The 15837-nt window shown below is 40.7% G+C and overlaps 1 protein-coding gene across 1 annotated transcript in view; it reads left to right on the top strand.

Moving 5' to 3' along the window:
* Positions 1 to 15837, top strand: part of DNAI1 (dynein axonemal intermediate chain 1) — a 2249827-nt gene that overhangs the window by 827035 nt on the left and 1406955 nt on the right. The window lies entirely within an intron of this gene.

Genomic DNA, 15837 nt, shown 5'->3' with positions numbered 1-15837 from the left:
ACACACACACACACACACACACACACACACACACACACACACATATCCCCAGACTCTGGAATAGACTGCCCATACATGTCAAGCAGAGTGCCTCTTTGGCCCTCTTCAAAAGGAGCCTTGATGATTGGATGGGAGATAGGAAATTCACTCTGGGGATCACGTCAGTCGCCCTGCTAGACAGGGGTCCAGGGAAGTAAATATTGTGGGAAGAAATAACCAGGGAATTGTTATTGCTAGGCTTGTATAGGCCCTAGGGCTGATAGCTTAGTACCAATCTATAAACCTTTATATATATATATATATATATATATATATATATATATATATATATATATATAAAACATTTCCACATTTTTCTAATTATCTCAATAACCAAGTAACACAGACAGAACTCTTTAGTCTCATATGAAAGCTCTCAGCTGGATGAATAAACTGCTGTTGACAGTATGTGTGTAACTTAAGTGGTTGCTGAAAATATTGTAAGATATTTACAAAATATTACAGATGTAAATGTTACTGTATTTACTGTGACTTATAAAATTTAGTTTAAGACCTCGAACCTAAAGATTAATACCACGATAAAAATAGTTTGTGCTGAAGAGTTTGCCATTTATACTTCTTTCATAACACCTATGGTTCCAGAGATATGAACATTTGTTTGAAATGTGAGGACATAATTTGATTCTGCCAAAAGGCTTAGGCTCCTCCTATTAAAGTTACAATGTAAACTTCCTGAGCTGCATTGGAGTTAATGAGGTAAGAGGATTAATGAATTTGACATCCTCTGATACAGCATCTGGGGCTCAACCCCCCCTGAGAAAGTTGATAAAATGGAGGCCAAAAAGTGTCCATCGGATCATTCAGGTTCTTCTGCTCCAAGCTCGGAACTGCCTCTGAAAATATCTGAATCATCAGATCCGACTCAATTGAATCTGAAGACTACACCCTCCAGTCTGACTTCTTCAGATCCAAAATCTATGACATCAGATCCGACCCCCTCAGATCCAAAGAAACACAAAAATAGGTCTCCTCAGATCCGGTCTCCTCTGACTCTGGATCCTATGTCTTCCTGTTTCCCATCTCCTTTCCTAGACAGACATCACCAGTCCAGGACTTCCTTCAAAAGTTTGACCAAAGCAGATGTGGATAGGATGATGAGGACATTTCTCTCAACACAAATTCAAATGGGAGTTTTCCAGGCTCCTACCCCATTGGGAACATAGACCTTCATTATTACTACCCCACCTGTTTTGTCTCCTTCTCTGGTGTGACCTTTGGTTTTGGAGCAGTTGGATCCAAGAAGCCAGGATCCATCTATATTGGATCTGAATATCCTTGTATCTTCTACACTGATACTATCTCTGAGTGGACTGGCTCTTAGCATGTTGGAGCCAGATAGCTCTCAGACAGTAGCATTGGCTCCAGATCAGAGGGGTTGGGAGTCAACTACGAGATTATCAGAGCTGTCTCTACCACTTGGAGCCTCAGCCCTTAACAGATCAGCTCTGACCCCTGCTTCACCTGGTTTGCCTTAGGGTCAGAAGCATGTTTTCTGGAAGCCATCAGTTTCTTTCTCCCTAAGGCATTCAGCTTTTGAGGTAATGGAGAGAGTTTTCTCTGATCTAAGAGAAAGGATACATCCACCCTTCTTGGCTCCTACTTCCCGGACCCAATTGTCTTTGCATCTTGAACCTCAACTTCCTACTTCACAAGGACAGCCAGCTCAAAGTCTCCAGGATACCACTCAGGGTATAGTGATATCTTCCGTTACTTCTCCGGAACATCCCGCCGAAGAAGTCCCTAGGAAGAGAAAGTGCAAAAGAAGACACTTAGACTCTCCTCAAGAGTCTGTCATGGAGGATACTGATTTCGATGAGGGGGACAGGTCCCCAAGATTGCCACCTGACCATGTTTCATTTGGAGACATATTAGAAATCCTCAAGCAAAGAGATGGTTGGTCAAAGACAACCCCTCCCAAGAGGAATCAGTATTCCTGGAAGCCTTTGGGGCTGGCCCATCTACCTCCTGGGTGACTCCACCCACCGATGAGTTAATTGATTTGATCTCTTGACAGGCATGGAAGGAACCCGATTCCATTGACCTGATCCCCACGAGACAAGACAGGATATTGGAACCACCCAAGCATAAGGAATTTTGAAGCAGAAGAGTACCAGATGATGTCATGGTCATAGTGGCGGCCACAGAAAAAGGAACTTGCAGAACAAAGTTCCTCTATTCATCCTCCTAAAAGGGAGTCTAGGATGCTGGACAGATTTGGAAAGCGTGTATATCCTTCAGTGACTTTTGCACTTCAGTCACATAATTATTTGGCACACTTCACCAGATTCTAGAGGGATTTGATTAAAAACTCACCAGTTTTCTCTTGGGACCATCACTTCTGAGGCAGAAAGTTCTATTGCCTCACAATTGGCTACCTACAGTCAATTTCAAAATTGTCCATGAGCCTCATCTCACATGCAGCTGAAGGTACCGCAAGGGCAGTGGGTTCAGGCATTTCCATTAGGAAGCATGCCTGGATGCGCCTGTGTGATTTTGCAGAGCCCTTCAAGTCTTCCTTCCATCGATGTTCCCTTTGACAGAATTTCTTTATTTGGCCTCAAGGTTAAAGATACATTATCCAGGTGTGAGAAGGATGGTAAGACCCTGTCTACTGTGGGCATATGTTTTTCGACTCCTCAAAGTACTTCCCTAGGAATCAGTGAGGTGGTCAAAAAATGTGGTTCAGAAAATGCCAGGGTCCCTTCCAAGATCCTTGTGGAGATAGTTCCCCCAGGGGCAGGGGAGAACTCTATCAGAAAACACCATCTGTGTGGCAGAGTAAGCCCACAAAACCAAGGGTCCAGGGACACTTTATCTGACAGATCCTACCAGTGCTCCTGAAAGGAGGCCCGATTGTCCACGTCTGGAGGCAGTTGGGTTTTTTTTATCCCTGCACCAGAGAGCCTGGCTAGAGATTACAAAACATTCAAGGGTGCAGAGTATTATTTCCAGAGGTTATTATAATACAATTTTCCCTACTTCCCCTTAGCAGTAAACAGAATTCCCAGTGTTCCACTCAATTAGAGGAAAGCAGCAGCACTAAAAATAAAAAACTGCTACAAAAGAGTCATCCAGGAAGTCTCCCCAGACCAAAAAGAGTCCAGGATTTACTCAAGATTCTTTTTAGTGCCAAAGAAAACAGGGGACTGGAGACCAGTTGTGGATCTCGGCAATCTGAACAAGTCAGTTCAGTAAACGAAGCTCTGGATTGTCATGGTTCAGTCCATTCTGCCCTTTTTGCACAAAGATGATTGGATGTGCTCAAATGATCTTCAGGATGCATGCTATCATATAAAAATGAACAGGTGATCCAGAAGCTACCTACGCTTCTGGCTGGGAGACATTCATTACCAGTTCAGAGCTCTGCCCTTTGGTCTCACCACAGCCCCAAGGGCATTCACCAAATGCAAAATGTATGTCAGTAGTGGCAGCTCGCTTGAGACTCCAAGGATTCCTGGTATTTCCTTACTTGGATGACTGGCTCATAACCGCTCCGACCAGGCATTATCTGATCAAAGCTCAAGATTATGTACTTCATTTATACTCTCACCTGTAAATTACTATCAATCACAGCAAATCTCAACTAGAACCAACTCAAATATTAGAGTTTATCAGAGCTCTGTTTGACACAGTATCCTTGACAGCCTCCCTTCCTTTACCAAGGGTACAAACCATATGATTCTAGGTCAAAAGCATCATTGAAAATTTCTCTTTTTTAGCTCACTTGAGCCTTCAAGCATTGGGGTCAGTGTCTGCTGCAATAGTTTTGGCTCCTTTAGCAAGATACCATATGAGAATTCTTCAGTGGACCCTAGTGACTCAGTGATCTATTCTTCAGCAACCTTTATCCACCCAAATTAAAATAACTCAGACTTGCAAAAATTACCTCCTTCAGTGGATTTACTCTGATCAGATAATGCAAAGTCACCCATTCACTTTCCCACAGCCCAAGACCATAGTTACCATGGATGCTTCCCAGATCAGGTGGGGGGAACTCACTTCTTGGGAAAGACAGGCCAAGGCACATAGTACCCCAAAGAGGCCAATATGCATATCAATGGCCTAGAAATGAAAGTAGTCCTCCTAGCATTGCAGACCTTCCAAGACTCTCTCCCCTCTGGGACCATTGTGATTTAAACGGACAATATGTCAGTAGTTTGGTAATCAACAAACAAGGAGGAACCAAATCTTATCGCCTATGTTGAGAAGCTTTGAGAATGTGGCAGTGGTTGATCTCATCCAGTCGATTTCTGATAGCAATGCACATTCCAGGGAAATCCAACATGATAGCAGACAAATTAAGCAGGTCCATTCTAGTGGTCTGTCAACTTGAAAGTGCTAGAAAAGATATTCCATCTATGGGGCCATCATTTGTGTGATCTCCTTACATCTACCTCAACAACAAGTGCCCTGGTCCCCCAACCAGGGGAATCACCAAGAGATGCTCTTCTCCATGATTGGCCCCCCTGGTCTCCTCTTCGCCTTTCTCCTAGTACAGCTAATCCCCAAATTCCTTCAGAAAGCATCTTGATTGAACAGCACAGTCATTCTCATTGCTCCTTTTTGGCCTCATCACGTTTGGTTCCCCTTTCTTTGGCCTCATCTGCTTCACTCACCATAGATTCTGTATCCAGTTCCAGACCTCCTGTCTCATCCAAATGACATGATACACCCAGACGACTTAGGCCTAAAATTGTCAACACGGTCTCTCCACTTCCATTGATAGTACAACAGCCCAGGCTCTCCTCCCCTGTCTGCAACATTCTTTTATCCTCCCACAAAGCTTCATCTAGAACAATTTACAGAAGTAAATGGAAAAGGTTTGTTATTTGGGCACAGCAGAATGACATTGACCCTTTTTCAGCTCCAGTCCCTAAAGTTTTTAGCTACAGTTTTTAATGAAGGTGCTAGTTTTTCAGCTATACAATTACAACTAGCTGCCATTTCTAATTGTTATATTGGAGTAAACAACTTGTCTTTAGCTTCTTCCAAACTTTGTAAGGCTTTTATAAGGGGAACCTTTCTTCTTAGACCTCCTTTTAAAGACCCCACTCCCCTATGGGATTTGAATTTGGTTTTACAGTCTTTGAACCAATCTCCCTTTACATCTGCTAAAAGAGTATCAGAACCTCAAGCCCTATCTTCTAAACTCTTTATTTGATTTTTTCATAAGGACAGGGTATCCTTACAAACTAACCCATCCTTCCTTCCTAAGTTGGTGTCAGAATCCAGTATTAATCAAACTATCGGTTTTCTTTCTAAAATTTTCAAACAAAGGAGAGTATATGTTGCATCAGTTTGGTGTTCGCAGATAGTCATCTTTTTATCTGCATAGGACAAAAATTTTCAGGAAATTAGATAACATTACTTTCTCATTTTTTGGATTCAAAATTGGGCAAACCAGTTACTAAAGTAACTTTAGCCAAATGGTTAACTGACTGTATTTCATTTGTTTACAAAAAAATTAAGTTTGCCTTTGCAAAAATCTGTAAAAGCTCATTCTGCCAGGTCTATGGCAACCTCTTCAGTATTTTTATCCAGATCATACTGGGATGATATTTGTGCAGCTACAGCTTGGGATAACCCTCATACCTTTATTGCTCATTACAAATTGGATATGGTCTCTAGGGGAAAAGCAGCTTTTAGCTCAGCAGTGCTCAGGAATATCCTTCCTTAGAGTCCTTCCTGGATTTAGGTAGCTGGGGACTCTGTCCCAACAGTTGAGGAATGAATGAAAATGGCAACTTCAGATAAAAAAGTTATGTATTTACCATAAAGTTCAATCTTTGTTGTCCATTTACATTCTTCCTCAACTTCCCTCCCTTCAACCCTCTACCAATTTGACTTCTGGAAGGATTAGCAAATGCTAAGGGAATCGATGTTCCTTTATTTGAGCTCCAGTTACTGTTATTTGTTATTTAGCAAAAAGGCCAACCACAGGAGCACCAAAGGTCCACAGTGGTAACAAAAAAGTAAAACTGTAAGAAAACCCACTCGATCCACCATGGCCTATTAAGCAGACATTTATTAAACTAAATAAAACAAAAAAGGATAAGCGGTTTCAAGCTGAAGCACTTCATCAGATCCATAAACTCCCAATTACTTCATCATTTAAAAAACTTTAAACAGCCAATAAAAATAAATAAATCAGCCAACACCTACTTGAGACCAGGAATTAATTGGGCAGTATTTCTCTTGATGTAATCCAGAGGCAACCAATAAAAATCAGTATGCAGGTCTACACTCTCTCAAGACCAGTTTTAAAGGCAACATGCCATTTAAACCTAGAAGTCAATCTGCCTGCAGATTGGCAGCTCATCTGATTTTACTAAGTTCAGCCTGAAGTCATAAATCACCACCCCTTTTACTTAAAAATTGAACATGTAAGAACATAAAACCAAAATTATGCCTGGAGTAGGTCTTAATATGTTGAGCAAGTGCATTGTGTGTCATCATCAATCGGACATCGCTCATATGTTGTAATATGCATTCCTTTAACATCTGATTGGTGTTGCCCACATAAAATGAAACACATCTCAAGCACTTAGCAAGATAATACAACATTTTTAGTGTGACAATCCGCATTAGTATGGAACTTATAAGTCCACTTGGTAAATGGATACCGAAGGAAATTGGATGCATCAATGAATTGGCAGCCTTTACAGTTTCCATATTGAAATGTACCTACCCTGCAGGGGTTCACCAAATTCAGTCCAGGGGAAGGGGAATTCATTTCTGTACAAACAAAAGCTTTAAATTCAATCCATTCCTAAAACTAAAATGTGGGGTCTCACCAACAATTGTCTTAATAGCATTATCTGAATGGAAAATCTCCCAGTTCCTTTTGATCACCCCACAAATTCTTTCTGTGTCACTATTATATTTCAGAAGCACTCTAGGGTGTACAAAAAACATTCTGTTCTGATCATATAAAGGAGTATTATCCAATAAGGAAGGGGAAAGGCAAGTTGTTGTGGAACTCCTGTGATCCTTCTGCCCAAACCATGGTTTCCCCTTAATTCACCTTAGTTTTCTATGTGTAGCTTCCACGCTTTCCATATCTCTCCTAAGATAGCCTCGCTCTTTAAAGCAAGACACCAAGCCATTTATCTCTTGACCATGCACATCATCATCAGTACAAAGCCTGGATATTCTCAATGCTTGACCTTTAACTAGATTTGCAAAAATATGTGGCGGAAACATGCTGTAACTCATCAGTAGAATGTTCCTCCAAATGGACTTTCTATAGGTCATGGTTTGTATAATGTTGTCATTATCCTTATAGATCTTCACATCTATAAAGTCTATTTCTTTAATAGAAAAAATGAATCGTAAACCTTAAAAAAAACTAGTACTCCTTTCTAAGTAATGTATAAATGTTTGTAGTTGTTCTGTGGTACCCGACCAAAGGATAAAGACATCATCCACGATCCTCTTATAAAGTCGCAACAGTCCCCTCCTGCAGTTGACATTGGTAAATATAACTTCATCTTCCCAATGGGCTAGCACCAAACTCGCATAAGTATTAGAGCATGCCGTCCCCTGTTAAGACCTACTCCGGGCATAATTTTGTTTTTATGGTCTTACATGTTCAATTTTTAAGTAAAAGGGGTGGTGATTTATGACTTCAGACTGAATTTAAAAAAATCAGATGGATTGCTGATCTGCAGCCAGATTGACTTCCAGGTTTAAATGGCATGTTGCGTTTTAAAACCTGTCTTGAGAGGGTGTAGACCTGCATGCTGATTTTTATTGGTTGGCTCCAGATTACATCGGGAGAAATGTTGCCCAATTAATTCCTGGTCTTGTGGGGGTGTTGGCTGATTTATTTATTTTTATTGGCTGTTTAAAGGTTTTTAAATGATGAAGTATTTGGGAGTTTATTGATCTATTGAAGAGCTTTGGATTGAAAGCGCTTATCCTTTTTTGTTTTATTTAGTTTAATAAATGTCTGTTTGATACGCCGTGGTGGATCGAGTGGGTTTTCTTACAGTTATTTGTTATTTACTATATTGACTAAAAGTTCAGCAAACAAAGATCGGAGGTATGGTAGAGGACTAGTGCATTATGGGTAAGAGAGGAACTTCAGAGCGTCAGTGTTCCATGAGCTGTAAAAACTATCTGAGTCAGATCCAAGGATCAGATCTGAACCCAACAGTTGAGGAAGAATAAAAATGGACAAAACAGATGGAATGTTATGGTGAGCACATAACTTTTTTATAACAATAAATGTAACACTTTTTAAGCAGCCTTTATCTGGTCTTCTGAAAATATACTCACTTTCTTGGAATAAAGCAGCTGTGTTACTATATCAGAGTTTGAAGCCATCTTCAGTGGGACAGATCTTTCTTCTTCAGTAAAAGTTAGTGTATTCTTGTGTACTCATTTTTCTAGGAATTTTGCTAGTAAGGAGAAAAAAGGAAGGCATCTCTATTATTCAGGTTGGGATGGATTTTCAGATTAAAAGAGTAGATGTATTGCAGTTTATTTCAGTTTAAGTGGGAGTATTACTTAATAGAAGGAATGGTTAAAAATGTAAGTGGGGGAATGCAGCATATGATATTTTTTGTTTGTTTCCAAGGAAAGATGGATATAGACCATTGTAGGATGTGGTATATTTAATAGAACTTTGATAATGTGATAGTATAATAAGTTTGTAATGCCAGCTTTAAAGTGAAAGCTGCATGAGGGAACACAATCAATGAACAGGACTAGGGGATTGGAAGTTATTGATAATAGGAAGACGGAAGAGAGTTTTGTAAATTAAGGTAATTAGAAGAGGCAGCTGCAGTGTGTGAGTAGGGCAGGGGTTTGTTATTGGAGACAGCAATGGGAATAGGTGCTTATTTTGGTAGCAGTCATTTATTTTATATTATTTTATTTTGTCAGCAAGAGTTAGGAATTCAAAGTAATAATTATGTTTGGCTAAACAATATTTTAATTTGATTCTCTTTATGGTGAAACAGGTGTCACATATAGCAATTAGAAACAATAATGTTGTTAAAAACTTTCCATGTATGATAAAGTTTGTCTCTTTACTTATTTTTTCATTTCATTTTTGGGAGAGCCAGAGGAAATCATTACCTCAGTGGTATCACATTTTACTGGATTAATTATGTTTTGAAATGAGATGAGTAAGTTCTTAAAACGTTTTTGTTTGAGGCCATTTAAGTAGTAAAAAGGGGGCAAGTCTAAATGTTGAATTTTTTCAAGTAGTAAATTTTCTTTCTGAGGTGGGAACTTTCAGGCATTTAAGGGGGGTGGGTCATTTATTGAATGACCAGAGTGAGGTGACTGATCAGTGATCATTAAGAGAGCCTGATAGGATTGTGTTTTTATAACATCTGTCTGGGGAACTGCTTAAATGGTCTGTTCAAGAATTATTGGAGGTAGATGGATTGGGATGTGCAGGAGTGGTGAAAAAGTTTGTTAATATGCATTATTTTACTTTATTTGTTAAGAAAAGGTCCAAACCAGTTCATGTTAAGGTCTTCTAATATCGTGGACATTAGTTTAGATGACCAAGAGGAAAGGCAAGCCAGTACCGAGATAAAGGTGATTACGGTAGTGGAAAGTGGTTAATACAGGGATTGGATAAAGATTAGTGTGGCCACTCATTCTGGATCTCATTCACTGTTTGACACCAAGGAGGTAAGGGCTAGAGACTGGAGATCTTTCCTAATGGTAGAGGCTTAGCACCACCAACAGTTTGAGGCCAGGCTGATTACTACTGTGTAGGTATGATGGTTATTATTTTAAAAACAGAAGATGGGATCACCTTCTTTTAACCAAATTTTAATGAGAGAAAGAATGACTGTGGTTTTTAATAGTTCTTGATGTGGAGGGAACAGGTTGGCTGGGGTTGCACTCAGTGTTTCATGACAGAAAAAGATGTGACCTTGCAAACATATGGAGGATAAAATATGATCTGATGTCATTTTCATTCATTCCTCAACTGTTGGGTTCAGCTCCAACCCTTGGATCTGACTCTGCTGCTTCTTCCAGATCATAGAACACTGAAAGTCTTGCGCTCCTCCCTTTACCCATAATGCCATAGTCACTCTACATACCTCCGATCTCATTTGCTGCCATATTGTTCAAACGTACGTTGCAAAACTCTTGAGTGAGATTTTTGCAGTTTTGTGAATTAGACCTTTTTTTCCTATAGTCTATGTACTACTTTATATCTTCTCAATTCTTCTTCCCTTTAACCTGTTATATTTATAGTAATATTAATATGCTTCTATTCTTAGAGTAGCCTTGTTTACCATTGCTGGTATCCTGTCTCATTTTTAATATTTTTCAGTACTCTCTTTCTAAAGCTTAACATTGTTGGTATTTTTCCCTTTCTCCTTTAATTTTTGTAATATTAAAAAAAAGTTTTTGCTTCCATAGTCTTTTAGATTATTTCTTCTTCTTTAAAATGTCTGATAAATCTGCAGGGTTTAAAAAATGTGTCGCCTGTGGCCAAAAAATTCTTAATTCTGACGCACATTCAAAGTGCATGTATTGTTTAGGACCTTCCCATCTTGACTCCGACTGCAACATTTGTAAGGGATTTAACTCCCATATTTTAATTGACCATAAAAATAAGTTAATTCTTTGGTCTTAATGCCTTCAGAACCCCTATCAATGGCATCTGAGGCTCAAACCCCTAAAAGATTGGACAAAAAAGGAGACTCTCATTTAAAAGAGTCCCATAAGAGATCTCCTGATCTGAACACACCTTCTACTTCGGCCCCGTCCTTGGAGCCGCCTATTAAATAAGCAAAAAAGTTGAATCCAACTGCTTTGGATCCAAGACCTAGATCCGACAATTCACCCTGGATCCATTCATCTCAATTATTATTGGAGGTGATTACCTCTCAGCTCCCATCATCTTTTTTGGCATCTCCTCATCACCACTCAAGACCCTTATCCACAGCATAATATGCTTGGTCTTCCAGGAGTCTGTCCGAAGCTGATGTGTACAGGATGTTGAAGAAGTTTCTCAAGATGCAGATAGAAATGGTTGCTCTACCGGCTCCAACTCCATTGGGTCCAGAGACCCTTGTTAGTACCACACCTCTGATATTAGCTCCTTCTCCAATCTGACCTTTGGTTTCTGAGCCATTTGATCCAAAGATCCTGGAGTCATCTGCTTCAGATCCAAAGATGTTGGCATCTTCGGCTCCAATGGTGTCTCTAAGCTGTCCAGCACCGAGAACTTTGGAGCCAGACATTTCTCAGAGCTGTAGCGTTAGCACTGACTCCTGGCTGTTGGATTTGACTCCTAGTTATCAAAGCCATCTCTGCCCCTCAGAGCTTTGGCTCTAGACAGCTCAGCACCTACTCCCTCCTCGAGTAGTTTGGCTTTTGGGTGAAGGGAACTGATGGTCCATAAGCCCAGGTCCATCAGTTTCTCTTTATCCCAGGCATTCTGCCTTCAGTGTAGTGGAGAGACCCTTCTCTATTCCAAGAGTTCAGACTTTGCTACCCTGTTTGGCTCTGACTCCCCAGTCCCATTCGATTCTGCATTCAGAGAATCAGTCATCTGTTCCACAGGGACAGCCAGCCTGAACCAGTCTCCAGACCACCCAGCAGTGTATAGTTATCTCTTCCAATACCTCCCTGGAGAATCCCCACTGAGGAGGTTACTAGAAAGAGGATTTGCAAAAGGAGGCACTTAGAGTCTGTCACCAGGGACACTGACTTTGGTCAAGGGAAAAGATCCCACAGATCATTACCCAGTGATGTCTTATTTGGAGACATGTTAGAACTTCTAAAACAAAGGGGTTGGTCCCCTGGTAACTCTTCCCAAGAGGAGTCTGTGTTTCTGGAGGCCTTTGGAGCTGGCCCGTCTACCTCCTGGGTGACTGACTGCCGATGAGCTCATTGATTTAGTCTCTTGATGGGCGTGGAAGGAGTCTGACATGACTGAACCAATCCCTAAAAGACCAGATAAGATCCAGGCACCACCTAAGGATAGACCACATGGGAGAACAGGAGTATCTGTTGATGTCATGGTCATAGCAAGGGCCACTAAGAAGGAACTGGCAGAGCAAAGTTCCTCTGTCCTCCACTCTAAGAAGGAATTTAGGCACTGGACAAGTTCAGGAAGCATGACTATGATTCAGCAACCTTTGCCCTCAGATTGCTCAACTATTTCACACATTTTACAAGACTCCAGAGGGATTTGATCAAGGAACTTTCCAAATCCCTCTCTGGGACCATATCCTCTGAGGTAGAGAGTACTATTTTCTCTCAGTTGGCTACCCTTCAGTCTATTTTAAATTCATCCATGAGGCTTATCTCCCACTTGGCTGAAGGTATCTCACTGGTGGCAGGTTCAGGCATTTCCATCAGGAGACATACCTGGATGCACTTATGGGACTTTGTGGAACCCTTCGAATCTTCTTTCATCGATGCTTCCTTTGACAGAATCTCTTTGTTTGTCCCCAAAATAAAGACTCGCTCTCTAGGTGTGAACAGGAAGGGAAAACCCTGTCTGCTGTGGAAGTATGTTTTTGACCCTTCAATTGTCCTTTTTTAGAAACCAATGAGGCAGATGGAAAATTTGGTTAAAAAAATCCCAGGGTCCTTTCCAAGATTCATGTGGCAACAGTTCCCCCAGGGACAGAGGGGGAGGTGAAATGGAAGATGCCATCCCAACATCAGAGTTGGTCTATATAACCATGGATCTAGGGATACTTTCTCTGACAGATCCTATCAGCTGTCCTGAATGGAGGCCCAACTGTCCATCTCTGGAGGCAGTTGGGGGTCAGTTATCCCTGCATCAGAGAGCCTGGCTAGAAATTTTGAAAGATACTTGGGTGCAATGGATAAAATCCAGAGGTTATATAATATCATTTTCCCATCCCCCTTGTATTGAACAAACTTTTCGATATTCCACTCAGTCAGAGGGAAGCAGCAGCAGCATTAGAAATAAACAAGCTGCTAGAAAAAAAGTCATCTAAGAGGTCCCCGCAGACCAGAAAGAGTCTGGAACTTACTCAAGTGCCAAAAAAGACAGGGGACCTGAGACCAATCTTGGATCTCAGCAAACTAAATCAATCAGTTTAATATACAAAGTTCTGGATAGTCCGAGTTTAGTCTATTCTGCCCTTTCTGCACAAGGATGACTGGATGCGCTCAGTAGATCTTAAGGATGCATACTATCACATAAAAATGAACTGAAGGTCCAGGAGATATCTGCGCTTCTGGCTGGGAGCCAGTCATGACCAATTCAAAGCACTGCCTTTTGGTCTCACCACAGCCCTCAGGATGTTTCCCATGTGTATGGGAGTAGTTGCAGCTCACTTGAAACTGCAGGGATTCTGAGTGTTTCCTTATCTGGACGACTGCCTCCTAACCGCTCTGACCAGGCATCAACTAATTAAAGCTCAGGACTTTTTTATTCCAGTTGGGCTGTTGTCTGGGGTTATTGATCTATTACAACAAATCTCAACTCGAACCAGCTCAGACTTTTGGAAGTCATTGGTGCTCTCTTTAATATGGTCACTCAAATAGCTTCTCTCCCTCTGTCCTGGATTCAAACAATCCAGCTCCAGGTCAAAATGATCATTCAAAGCTCTTCTTTTTTCAGCTCATCTGATCCTCCAAGCTTTGGGTTCCATGTCAGCAGCAATTACTCTTGTGCCACTGACAAAGCAACATTTTAGTATCCTTCAATGGACATTCACAACTCAATAGTCTATTCTCCATCAACCTTTATCCAGTCAAGTCAAAATAATGCAAGCTTGCAAAAATGATCTTCTGTGGTGGATCCATTCCAATCAAATACAAGAAGGCTGTCCCTTTGTTCTCTCTCAACCTAAGGCCACAGTGACCATGGATGCCTCTCAGATTGGGTGGAAGGGGCACTTCTTGGGAATGATGGTCCAAGGCATATGGTCCCCTGAAGATGCTAACACATATCAATGTCCTGGAGATGAGAGCTTTCCTCCTAGCATTGCAGGCCTTCCGAGACACTCTTCCAACTGGGACTATTGCAATTTAGACAGTCAATATGTTGGTAGTCTGATAAATCAACAAACAAGGTGGAACCAGATCTTACCCTCTTTGTCGAGAAGCTATGAGCGTATGCATACCTCTCAACTGTACAGATTTTCACAGAATGTCCAAATTTTTGCCTCATGCTTTTGGTGTGCTCCTCCTAAAATCTGTACCTTTCTGGCAAATAATTGAGGATTGAAGTCATTAAATAATGATAAAGATGTGAGACTCCACAATCTTCAGGAAGTTCATACTAATGCAAAACCTATTATTGTATCAACCTTCTGAGTTTGTAAGAGTAGTATTTAAAATATGTCCCTATATGTGCCTCCATCATTTTAGGCTTTGTCCAGATTTTTTGCTCTAAGAGGTTGAGAGGTATGGCAATGGGCAATCTCATTCAATTGCTTTCTGATAACAGTGCACATCCTGGGGAAGTATAGTGTGATTGTAGACAAGTTAAGCAAATGCATATTAATGCCTCATGAGTGGTTTCTCAAAATCAGTGTGGCGGAGATGATTTCCATTGATGGGGCCAACCATACTGCAAGCTATTTGCTTCTCCCCTCAATAACAAGTAGAGCAGGTTCTTTGTCCTGATCCCCCCAAGTGGGGGAATCCCTGAGGGATGCTCTAATTTACATTTGGCCCTCTGATCTCCTATACACCTACCCCCATTATCCCTAATACCCAAATTTCTACAGAAAGAATATTGATTGAAGAGCACAGTTATCCTCATTGCCCCTTACTGGCCTAATCAGATCTGGTTTCCATTCCTTTGGCCTCATCTTCTAGATCATCCCTAGATTCTGGATCCAAATCCAGACCAGCTGTCTCACCCAGCAGACATGACTCATCTGGACATTTCAGGCATCAAGTCGATCGCATGGTTTCTCCAGTTCTGTTAATTGCTAGGCAGCCCAGGCTTTCCTCCCCTGTATGTCACATTCTGTTATCATCCCACAAAACTTCCGCTAAAAAAGTTTACAAAAGTAATTGGAAAAGATTTGTTTTTTGGGGCAGATAAAAAGAATTTAGCTTCCTTTTCAGCACCAATTTCTAATTTTCTTGATTTTTTAGCTATGATTTTCAATGAGGGGGCTAGCTCCTCAACTGTCAGAGTACAATTAGCAGCCATTTCTAACTTTCATATTGGAGTAAATAATTCAGCTTTAGCTTCTTCTAAGTTTGCAAAGCCTTTCTAAGGGGAACATATTTACTTAGACCTCCCCTAAACGGTCCTACTCCTCCTTGGGATTTAAATTTTGTTCTTCAGACCTTAACTCAGCCCCCTTTGAGCCATCAGCTAAGTCCGAACTAAGATTTTTGAACTGGAAGACTATTTTGTTGCTATCATTTCTGCAAGAAGAGTATCTGAACTTTAGGGTCTTTCTTCTAAACCTCAGATAAATTTGATCATATACTAAAAAGCAAAAAACAAAAAAAAAAACAAGGAACAGCTCCACCATAAAAACTATTCAGTTTTCCTTTATTCTGGTATCCCTGCCATTCACATTCTGGGAATAATTTAACAATGCAAAAATGTTGTATTTATACAAGCCCAGTGCCCATCAAATGAATCCATCAATTACCCAATTAAACATGTTAAAGATATAAAACCTAATTTTAAAACACCAGGAAAAAAAATGAATAGCCACTATCTAACAACCTATCATGCACCTCATCAAGTTTGCGTTTATATCATGATATCGAAAGATGAAAATAGTGAACGCTATTTCATCGAACCTAAAATAGCTAAACCACAAAATATCGAACATTCAG

Source organism: Protopterus annectens, chromosome 1.part1 (assembly GCF_019279795.1).
Source record: "Protopterus annectens isolate FY-2018-M chromosome 1.part1, PAN1.0, whole genome shotgun sequence".
Taxonomy (NCBI): Eukaryota; Metazoa; Chordata; order Ceratodontiformes; family Protopteridae; genus Protopterus; species Protopterus annectens.
The sequence above is the reverse complement of the archived record's forward strand: the minus strand, read 5'-3'. Positions and strand labels throughout refer to the sequence as shown.